Source organism: Macaca fascicularis, chromosome 3, assembly GCF_037993035.2.
Source record: "Macaca fascicularis isolate 582-1 chromosome 3, T2T-MFA8v1.1".
Taxonomy (NCBI): domain Eukaryota; kingdom Metazoa; phylum Chordata; class Mammalia; order Primates; family Cercopithecidae; genus Macaca; species Macaca fascicularis.
Window position 1 is genome coordinate 45497704 of NC_088377.1, and position 11945 is coordinate 45509648.

An 11945-nucleotide genomic window follows, 5' to 3' on the forward strand; every position below is an offset into this window, starting at 1 on the left:
TTACTTTTCATTGTTTATTTATTAGTGATGGTGGGGGCGGGTCTTGCTATGTTGCTCAGGCTGATCTCAAACTCCTGGGCTCAAGCCATCCTCCCACCTCAGCCTCCCAAAGTGTTGGGATAACAGGCATGAGCCACCGCACCTGGCCTTACTTTTTATTGTTTATTTATTAGAGATGGTGGGGGAAGGTCTCGCTATGTTGCTCAGGTTGGTTTGAAACTGCTGGTCTCAAGCCATCCTCCCACTTCAGCCTCCCAAAGTGCTGGGATTGCAGGTGTGAGCCACCACAGACCTATTTTCAAGTCTTTTTTCTTCTTTTTTTTGAGACAGTCTCACTCTGTCACCCAGGTTGGAGTGCGGTGGCATGATCTCAGCTCACTACAACCTCTGCCTCCCAGGTTCAAGCGATTCTCCTGCCTCATCCTCCCGAGTAGCTGGGATTACAGGTGCCTGCCACCACGTGCGGCTAATTTTGTATTTTTAAAGACAGGGTTTCACCATGTTGGCCAGGCTGGTCTTGAACTCTTGATCACAGGTGATCCGCCCGCTTAGGCCTCCCAAAGGATTCCAACCCAATCTTAGGCATGACCACCATACCTGGCCATCTTCTTCTTTTTTGAGAAACAAGCTCTCAAAAAAAAAAAAAAAAAAAAAAAAAGAGCGAGCGAGGGAGAGAAACAAGCTCTCAGAGAGGCTCACCTGCTCTCACCCATCCTCTGACAGCTCCCCCTTCTCTTAGCCACTGGTTTCCTGGCTCTAAGGCGATTCACCTGAGCCCAGTACACCTAGACTCGCCTTGGCATTTGAGGCTAGCCTCCGGGGTTCTATGACAAGGGCTGTCATGAGGGCTGGGCAGTCTCAAGCCAGGAAATTCTCACCAGGCTGGTTTCCAGGTGGCACATGAAAGCTCTTCTCTCTGGCTAACCCTGCAAGTGGAGGACTCCTGGGAACAATTGAGGCATTTTCTGGAGAGCTGGTGTAAAAGCTCACACTTTTTACTAAACCCTCCACCTCACAAGAGGTCCGGGGCTCTTCCGGATTGCTTCTGGCACACTAACCAGCTTAGTGGTTTTTGAACTCTGTTTTCCGGAAGGTCATGTTAAATGTAGTTCCTCAAAGTATGGGGCACATACTAGTAGGGGGCCTCAGGATGACTTTAGGGGGACAGGGACAAACTATTTATTTATTTATTTTTACAGTATCACTCTCAGCATAGTGACTTTTTGTTTTGTTTTGTTTTTTTGACTCAGAGTCTCGCTCTGTTGCCCAGACTGGAGAGCAGTGGTGCGATCTCAGCTTATGCAACCTCCACCTCCCAGGTTCAAGCAATTCTCTTGCCTCAGCTTCCCGAGAGCTGGGATTACAGGCGTGCGCCACCATACCTAGCTAATTTTTGTATTTTTTGTAGACATGGGGTTTTGCCATGTTGGCCAGGCTGGTCTCAAACTCCTGGCCTCAAGTGATCCACGTGCTTTGGCCTCCCAAAGTGCTGGGATTACAGGCGTGAACCACTGCACCTGGCTGGATTTTCAATAGGTAGAATTATAGTTGGTTACTCACAAATTTTATCCCTTCTACTGTTTCAAAAGTACAATGTAAATGGACAATTATTTTTGTCCATTTCAAATAACATTATACTACTTTTTCATTCTTCCAACCTGATCTTAGGGACTCATTTCAGAGTCTCTCTCAACAGCCAATAAGTAGCAATAATGAAGCACTATCTCTAACACCCAAGAAGTGCCAGGTGGTACACTTACATGAAACCTGATAATCTCGTCTATACTCGTACTGAATTTTAATTATGTTATTTGGATTCTGAGTATGCTCTGCTGGGGTTGAGGGGGGATTTACTCCACCTGTGCATACAAGTAAAACTCTTTGGGGATTAGAAAAAAATTTTTTAGAGATGGGGTCTTGCTATGTTGCCCAGTCTGGAGTGTGGTGATGCAACCATAGGTCACTGCAGCCTCCAACTCCTGAGCTCAAGTGATTCTCCTGCCTTAGCCTCTCAAGTAGCTGGGACTACAGGTGGTTGCCACTGCACCCAGCTAATCTTTGTATTTTTTGTAGAGACAAGGTCTTGCTATGTTGCCAGGGGTGGTCTGGAAGTCCTAGCCTCAAGTGATCCTCCCACCTGAGCCTCCCAAAGTGCAGGGATCACAGGCATGAACCACCACAGCCGGCCTCTTTGCACATCTGAGCATATTCATTAATTAGCACTTTTTTATTTAGTTGTTATTTTTCTAAGTTTGCATTTTGTTAAAAAAAAAATAGCATTTCCAAGTCTTTGATGGGAAGTATAATTTGAAAATAATTTTTTTAAGTTACCCGAGTTGAGTCATTACATAAATTTCATACAGATTTCCTATTGAACATGTATCTCACAATGAAAAGAATAAAAGGAGATGTAGTAAAATGGTAATACTAGTTATCGCCAGCTGGGAGGAGAACAGAACAGTGAGAGAAGACTGGAGCCTTTATAAAAGTGCAGCATGGGCCAGGTGCATTGGCTCACGCCTCGGCCTCCCAAAGTGCTGGGGGCTGAGGCGGCTGGATCACCTGAGGCCAGGAGTTAGAGACCAGCCTGGCCAACATGGTGAAACCACGTCTCTACTAAAAGTACAAAAATTAGCCAGGTGTGGTGGCAAGAACCTGTAATTCCAGCTACTTGGGAGGCTGAGGCAGGAGGGCAGAAGAATCGCTTGAACCCAGGAGGTGGTGGTTGCAGCAAGCTGAGATCACACCACTGCCACTCCAGCCTGGGTGACAGAGACAGACTCCATCTCAAAAAAAAAAAAAAAAAAAAAAAAAGCAGCATGGTAACCAGAGAAAATGAAGGAAAAAAGTTAAATTTAAAATTTTAAAAAGACCAGTCTGGACAACATAGGGAGACCCTGTCTCTACAAAAAAAACTTAAAAATTAGCTGGGTGTGGTAGCATGCCCTGTGGTCCCAGCTACTCGGGAGGCTGAGGTGGGAGGATCCCTTGAGCCTGAAAGTTGAGGCCACAGTGAGCCATGATCATTCCACTACATTCCAATCTGGGTAACAGAGCGAGAACCTGTCTCAAAAATAAATTAATAAAATAAAATAAATAAAATGAAAAGAGATGTAGCGTTTGCCCAATTATTATCACTAAACCAAAGTAGTAATAAATTCTTTTTTTTTTTTTTTTTGAGACAGAGTCTCGCTCTGTTGCCCCCAGGCTGGAGTGCAGTGGCGTGATCTCGGCTCACTGCAACCTCTGCCTCCCAGGTTAAAGTGATCTTCCCACCTCAGTTTCCCAAGTAGCTGGGATTATAAGCGCCCGCCACCATGTCCCGCTAATTTTTGTATTGTTACCATATCGGCCAGGCTGGTCTCAAACTCCCAGTCTCAGGTGATCCACCCGCCTCAGCCTCCCAAAGTGCTGGGATTACAGGCATCAGCCACCGCACCTGGCCCAAAGTAGTAATAAATTCTGATTTCAAAAAAATCTGTCATGCCACGAGTGTGTCCCACACGCAAATTAATGAAAGCTTGGCACGCCGTTCTGTTCCCAAAATTTCTATTCATTGTTTGACTCGTTTGTATGTCTTTTTATATACTGAAGGAAAATGTTAAATATAACATACCCAAAATGAAATCAAAACTCTAGAGAAAATTATAACAATCCAGAAAAGGGATTGACAAACATACAGCCAACTTTATCTTTGTGCTTGCCTTCTCTATTTTTACCTAATTTGCAGATGACCACAGGTCTGCCTCAAGAGAGCTTGTTCTCAGCACCAAACAGATGCAGGCTGACTTTGCTGTTGCTGAGACAGAGTTTCGCTCTTGTTGCCCAGGCTGGAGTGCAACAGTGCAATCTCAGCTCACTGCAACCGCCACCTCCCGGGTTCAAGCGATTCTCCTGCCTCAGCCTCCCGAGTAGCTGGGATTACAGGCATGCGCCACCACGCCTGCCTGATTTTGTATTTTTAGTAGAGACGGGGTTTCTCCGTGTTGGTCAGGCTGGTCCCCATCTCCCGATCTCAGGTGATCCGCCCACCTTGGCCTCCCAAAGCGCTGGGATTACAGGCGTGAGCCACTGCGCCCGGGCATATGCTGACTTTGAAATGAAAGTCTATGGCCAGGTGTGGTGCCTCACACTTGTAATCCCAACACTTTGGAAGGCCAGGGTTCAAGGATCACTTAAGCCCAGGAGTTTGAGACTAGCTTGGGCAACATAGCAAGATCCTGTCTCTACAAAAAATGTAAAAGTTAGCTGGGTGTGGTGGCGCAGCTGTAGTCCCAGCCATTCGGGAGGATGGCTTGGCCCATGGAGGTGGAGGCTGCAGTGAGCTGTGATCGCACCACTGCACTCCAGTCTGGATGACAGACCAAGACCCTATCTCAAAAAAAAAAAAAAAAAAAAAAAAAAAGGAAAGAAAAAAGAAAGAAATGAAGGTCTAGAATGCAATGTAGGTCACAGAGCTGAAAAAATAAGCATCCTGTTATTTTCCCTAATTGCTTTATAAAATAGGACTGGAATTGTGGTTTTCATTTTGACTATATTTACTTATTTATAATTTTGGCTTATAGTTTGGGAGAGTAGTTCATATTTTGGTAGAACATGATTTTTGTTTTTGTTTTTGTTTCTGTTTTTTATTTGAGATGGAGTCTTACTCTGTCACCAGGCTGGAGTGCGGTGGCACGATTTCGGCTCACTGCAACCTCCGCCTGCTGGGTTGGCAATTGTCCTGCCTCAGCCTCCCAAGTAGCTGGGATTACAGGCGCCTGCCACCACATCCGGGTAATCTTTGTATTTTTAGTAGAGACGGGTTTCACCATGTTGGCCAGACTGGTCCTGAACCCCTGACCTCAGGTGATCCACCCACCTTGGCCTCCCAAAGTGCTGGGATTACAGGCGTGAGCCACCACACCCGGCCTGTAAATACTTTAGTATTTTATAAATACTAAGTATTTTAATATTTAGCACTACTACATAATTGCACAAATCTGTAATTAATTAGCATTTTGTAATAGTTATTTGCTAAGTACTGCTACTCAGTAAATATGTTAGCATTTTGTAAGTAGTCATTTGCTAAGTACCGCTACACAGTAAATACTTCTGTATTTTGTAAATAGTCATTTGCTAAGTACGGCTATTCAGTAAATGTTTTAGTGTTTTGCAGGTAGTCATTTGCTAAGTACTGATACTCAGTAAATATGTTAGCATTTTGTAAGTAGTCATTTGCTAAGTACTGCTACACAGTAAACACTTCCGTATTTTGTAAGTAGTTATTTGCTAAGTACTGCTATTCAGTAAATGTTTTAGTATTTTGCAGGTAGTCATTTGCTAAGCACTGATACTCAGTAAATGCTTTAGTATTTTGTAAGTAGTTATTTACTAAGTAGTAGTACTTAGTAATGATGAGCACTCAGGAATCCAATTGCAAGCAAAAACCTATCTTATATCTTCTGCTCATGCTAAGGTATGGGGTTACTTTGCAGACACTAAGAAGACAGATGAAATTAGAATCACTAGGATGGTTTCCACCTGGCCTGTTAATTTATTCACTGGAAAGACTCTTCATTTGCATATGTTTTCACGGGTTTCAAAAAGTCAACTTTTTTTTGGTGGCGGGGGGATAGATTTTGACATTGTTTTCCTAGGGGTTCTACAATGAATGTAAACCTATTCACCTTAAGTTATCATGTTTTTGAGACAGGCTCTTACTCTGTTGCCCAGGCTGGCCTACAGGGGAGCGATCATAGCTCACTGCAGCCTCAACCTCCCCAGGCTCAGGTGATCCTCCCACCTCAGCCTCCCGAGTAGCTTGGACTACAAGTGCATGCCACCATGCCCAGCTAAGTTTTTTTCATTTCTTTCTTCCTTTCTTTCTTTCTTTTTTTGTAGAGATGAGGTCTCACTATGTTGCCCAGGCTGGTTTCCAACTCCCGAGCCCAAGCGATTTGCCTGCCTCAGCCTCCCAAAGTTCTAAGATTACCGGTGTGAGTCACTGCACCTGGCTCTTAAATTATTTTTAAATCATAAAGTATTTCAAACATAAGGAGAATATTGAGCAACATAATACCTGTGCACCTGCCACCTTACTTTATCAAATTGTGGTATTACTTGTGTGATGGCTTTTTCATATGTCAACTTGCTTAGGTTTTAGATATATAATTAGGGTGGGCCATGAGACAGTTGGCCTGGGACTTGAAGGGTGGCACGAAGCAGTAGCCATAGTACTTTACTCTTGGGAGGCCAGTGCTGGTGGCCATTCATCTGGCCAGGCTGGTCTCGAACTCCTGACATCAGGTGATCCACCCACCTCGACCTCCCAAAGTGCCGGGATTACAGGAATGAGCCACCATGCCCAGCCAAGACCTGTAATTCTTGACATGTATTACAGGATTACATAATTGCACAATATCTGACATTAACATCTAAAATTACATTCTTATATATAATATACATATATAAATATATATTTTCTAGTGGTTCTGCTTCTCCAATTGAACCATGACTGATAGAAATTGTGCCCATTTGAAATTTTTGAATAAAAAGGGTCACAATTGGGAGGCCGAGGCAGGTGGATCATGAAGTCAAGAGATTGAGACCATCCCAGCCAACATGATGAAACCCTGTCTCTACTAAAAATACAAAAATTAGCTGGGCGGAGTGGTGCGCCCCTGTAGTCCCAGCTAGTTGGGAGGCTGAGGCAGGGGAATCGCTTGAACCTGGGAGGCAGAGGTTGCAGTGAACCAAGATTGCGCCACTGCGCACTCCAGCCTGGCCACAGAGTGAGACCCTGTCTCAAAAAAAAAAAAAAAAAAAGTCACAAGGCTGGGCGTGGTGGCTCACACCTGTAATCCCAGCACTTTGGGAGGCACAGGAAGGAGCATCACTTGAGCCCAGGAGTTTGAGACCAGCCTGGCCAACATGGAGAAACCCTATCTCTACCAAAAATGCAAAGAATGTGGGCATGGTGACGCACACCTGTGGTCTCAGCTCCTCAGGAGGCTGAGGCAGGAGGATCACTTGAGCCTGGGAGGCAGAGGTTGCAGTGAGCCGAGATCATGCCACTGCACTCCAGCCTGGGCGACAGAATGAGAACCTGTCTCAAAAAAACAAAACAAAACAAAACAAAACAAAACAGATTTTTTGAAGCTCCTTCACAAGTGATCTCAGGAGGAGATGGAAGTCAAGGACAATTTTAACTGCAGGAGAAAGATGTACCCTCACAGTAGAGGTCACCTCTGACTGACACAGTGTCTCTGGGCTCTAAATCAACAGAGAAAAGATTGGTCACTCAACTCACTGGTCTGATATTTCTGCCAACAGAATAGGATGAAGAGGCCCTTTGTCTCAGAGCTGTACATTGCACCCAAACCTTTACCCCGCAGCTGCTTCTTAGAGCTCAATGCTGAGCAGAGCAGAGAACTCACTTGAATGTCAGATCAGCCTGTGGACTGAGCTCCATTCATAGGATATGCAGTAGCTGAGCTCTGAAGGATGAAAGCCCATCTCTGACGTCTGTTGCCCCCTCCTCCCCATTCCCTGCCTCCTCCATTCATTCATTCAACACACATTTACTCTGTCCTGTGACACAGGCACTGTGTTAGACAACGGGAACCAGAAGATGACTCCAACAGAGTCCTGGCCTCAAGAAGTTCACTTCCCTTGACAGTAAGGAGGGCATGGCAGCCCACACCTGTAGTCCTAGCTATATAGGAGGCAGAGGCAAGAGGATCGCTTGAGCCCAAGAGTTAGAGGCTGCAGTGAGCTATGATCATACCACTGCACTATAACCTGGGCAACAAAGCAAGACCCTGTCTCAAACCTATATATATATATGTGTGTATATATACGTGTGTGTGTATATCATGTATATGTATATGTGTGTATATATGTGTGTGTGTGTATATATGTGTGTGTATATATATACACACACACACACACCCCCCCTTGATAGGGAGGAGACAGACATATGTGACAACCTATGTCCAGAACCACCTAGCCTGGAACTGCGACTTTCTTTTTTTTTTTTTGTAGACAGAGTCTCACTTTGTAGCCCAGGCTGGAGTGCAGTGGCACAATCTCGGCTCACTGCAAATTCCGACTCCCAGGTTCAAGTGATTCTCGTGCCTCTGCCTCCCAAGAAGCTGGGATTACAGGCGCTTGCCACCATACTCGGCTAATTTTTGTATTTTTTTTTTTTTTTTTTTTAGTAGAGATGGTGTTTCACCATGTTGGCCAGGCTGGTCTCAATCTCCTGACCTCAAGTGATCTACCCGGCTCGGCCTCCTAAAGTGCTAGGATTACAGACGTGAGCCACCGTGCCCGGCCGGAACTGTGACTTTCTACTTGGAATTGAGCTTCCTTTCCAACACCAAAATGTGTCTTTCTCACAGCTCATTCCATTGTAACTTCGAGTTCGCAAATTCTTTGTGCAAAACATCTAACTTCTATTTCTGTAACTGAACTTGATTTCAATTCCCATTGTGCTGGGTGTCAGAATCTTAATTATGTCAGGTAATTAAGCAACTTCTTCTCCCTTCTTACCATAGACTAGGGGAGAGAGTCGAGGCCCCAGATGGGACTGCAGTATTCTCAGTCCGAACCGTGAACAGAGTCACCCTCAATCCTCTCTACTCTTGTGGTCTTGAGGGGCCACTGCTACCTCCTCCTGGTCCTGACCTTGAGGCTTCTCAGCACTGGCTTTCTCTGAATTCCTTCTGTGCACAAGTGAATTATTCAGCTTCTTCCTGAACCAATAAGGATTTCTCGCCCAGGTACTCCTGTTCCATGGTTACTCGACTGTTACTGCACCATGCTTGACCCCGAGGGGAACTCTGCGAAGCTCACCACCTCCCCCAGTTTCCCAAGGGAGAAGGACACACGGACCCTCTCCTCTGAGACCTCCAAACCTGCGTGGGTGTCTGTCATAACTACCACCCCTGCCTCGTACCCGTGCACACCCCAGGACTGTGTCAGGAGAGGCGGATGCGTTGATGTCTAAGCGTTCTTGCATCCTTAACTTGGAAACCGGAAAAGCATGTTCTTTTCTTTGATCTCTGGATGTTTCATTTTGTTTTTTTGTCATCTCCATCTTTCGATGCCTCATGCAATGAATTGTGTGTGGGAGGAAGGGAGAGGCAAACATGTACAAGGACACAGAGGTATCCTGGGAGAAACTGTGACTCTTACTATAAAATATGAATCTCACTTCTTTAGCACCTTGTACTTTATTTATTTGTATTTATTTATTTTTATTTTTATTTTTTTTTTTGAGGCAGAGTCTCACTCTGTCACCCAGGCTGGAGCACAGTGGTGCAACCTCAGCTCACTGCGACCTGCGCCTCCCGGGTTCAAGCAATTATCCTGCCTCAGCCTCCTGAGCAGCTGGGACTAGAGGTGCTTGCCACCACGCACGGCTATTTTATTTATTTATTTATTTATTTATTTATTTATTTATTTATTTAGTAGAGACAGTGTTTCACCATGGTGGGCCTCAAACTCCTGACCTCAAGTGATCTGCCAGCCTCGGCCTCCCAAAGTGCTGGGATTACAGGCATGAGCCACCACACCTAGCCAAAACATGGATGTCTAATGGGATAATTTCAAGCACTAGAGCAAGCGAATTGGAAGAATCAATGGCAAGGAGCAGTAGCAATCGTTTATGAAATCATGATGATGTGCTGGCAGCTGATGCACACTCACAGTCCCACTTAATTCTTCAAGTGAAATTCCCACTTGGGAGGAATTTACTATGAGCCATTTTCCAAATAAGAGATAGAGACGAGAGAGTCTCTACCTCTTCTTTGGTGCGAGGAGATTGGTGCAGTCGGTGAACGGCAGAAGTGGATATGCACCCAGATCTGTCTCAAGTCCAAACTCCAACTCATCACTTCCCTAAATGTGGTCTATTCTGCCAGGTTGGATAAGGGAAGTGGTTCTGCTTCCAAACTTAATATGTGACAGATGAGGCAACCTAAACCAAAGTCTTCTTGAGTTTGGCCAAACCATATGCTGCTAAGGCTCAAATCCAAATAACCGTAACAAGCCGTCCCAACTATGCCACAACCCACATGACTCAAAGGCAAGGGAATCCCAGGCGACAACGTCCAGGAACAGGCACTCTGGGGAGTCTGCCACCTCTGATCCTGCTCCCGTGGCACACACAGTGCCCCATCTGCCTCCAGACCTGCGCTGAAGAAATGGGGGGAAGGGGCAGACTTTGTAAATGTAGGTGATCCAATGGTCACTTGAGGCCTCTCAAACAGGGACTCTGTAGATGATGTTAATGGGCCAGATGGAATGCACATCTGCCCCTAAATGTGTTTCTTTTTTTTTTTTTTTTTTTTTTTTGAGACAGTGTCTTGCTCTGTTGCCCAGGCTGGAGTGTAGTGGTGCAATCTTGGCTCACCGTAACCTCCACCTGCTGGGTTCAAGTAATTCTCCTGCCTCAAGCCTCCCAAGTAGCTGGAACCACAGGCATGTGCCACCATGCCTGGTAATTTTTTGTATTTTAGTAGAGACAGGGCTGGTCTCGAACTCCTGGCCTCAAGTGATTCACCCACTTTGGCCTCCCAAAGCGCTGGGATTACAGGCATGAGCCACCGTGCCCAGCCTTGTTTCTTTCTAAATGAGACTTCCTTTGTGTCTTTACATTTCCTTCTACAAAAAAACTATGCCATGTGGGCACAGGAGCTTATGCCTATAATCCCAGCACTTGGAGAGCCCAAGGCCAGTGGATCACTTGAGCCCAGGAGACCAACCTGGGTTAACATAGTGAGACCCCAGCTCTATGAAAAATTAAAAAATTAGCCAGCCATGGTGGCACGCACCTGTGGTCCCAGCTATTCAGGCGACTGAGGTGGGAGGATCTGTTGAGCCCAGGAGTTCCAGGCTGCAGTGAGGTACGATCTGGCCACTGCACTCCAGCCTGGGCAACAGAGCAAAGTGCTGTCTCAGAATAAAATACTTTTTAAATAAACTAAAAACTCAATGGGCCAAGTGTGGGTGGCTCACATCTGTAATCCCAGCACTTTGGGAGGCCAGGTGAGGCAGAATAGGGAATGTGGGTAAGGTTAACCTTAACCAAGGGTTAAGGCATAAACAAAAGAACAGCAGGTGCAGCCAGTTCTAGGCAGGATTAGGCAGCGTAGAGGCCACGTGCTCATTCCGTCAATCAGACGCTGATTCAGTCAGTCAATCAGAGTGGGGTGGGGTGTCAGACTCTGATTGACGGGGGAGGCGGGGGGTGTGTGCCACAAGTCTCCACTGCAACCTCTGATTGGTCACAGGCCAATCCTTCAGAGGGTGTAACCAATTGGAGGCCTCTAACGGGCACCTAGGGACGTTACCTAATTCTTCTAGCTTAATAAAAATCCTAATGAGGGCTATTGAGCCGTTTGCTCTATCTTGCTCCTGCTCCGTAAATTGTACTTTCGCTTTAATAAATCTGTCTCCTCCTTACTCGGGTTTGTTTTTTGTCTTTCGTTGCCTTGTTTTTTTGTTACTTTATTTGTGCATTTCGTTCAATTCTTTGTTCAACACGCCAAGAACCTGGACAATCCATGGTCAAGACCTTCCATCCAGTAACAGAGGCAGGAGGATCCCTTGATGCCAAGAGTTCGAGACCAGCCTGGGCAACAAAGTGAGACCCTGTCTCTATTTTATTTGTATTATATATATATATATATTTTATAACTATCTGGGCATGGTGGTGCATGCCTGTGGTCTCAGCTACTCCTCGGGCTGAGGTGGGAAGATCGCTTGAGCCCAGGAGTGGGAGGCTGCAGTGAGCTATGATGGCACCACTGCATTCCAACCTGGGTGCCAAAGCGAGATCCTGTCTCTAAATTAAATTAAAAACAATATCACCAAAACAACAACAGGTTGGGCGGTGGTGTCTCACGCCTGTAATCGGAGGACTTTGGGAGACCCAAGTGGGAGACCATTTGAGGTCA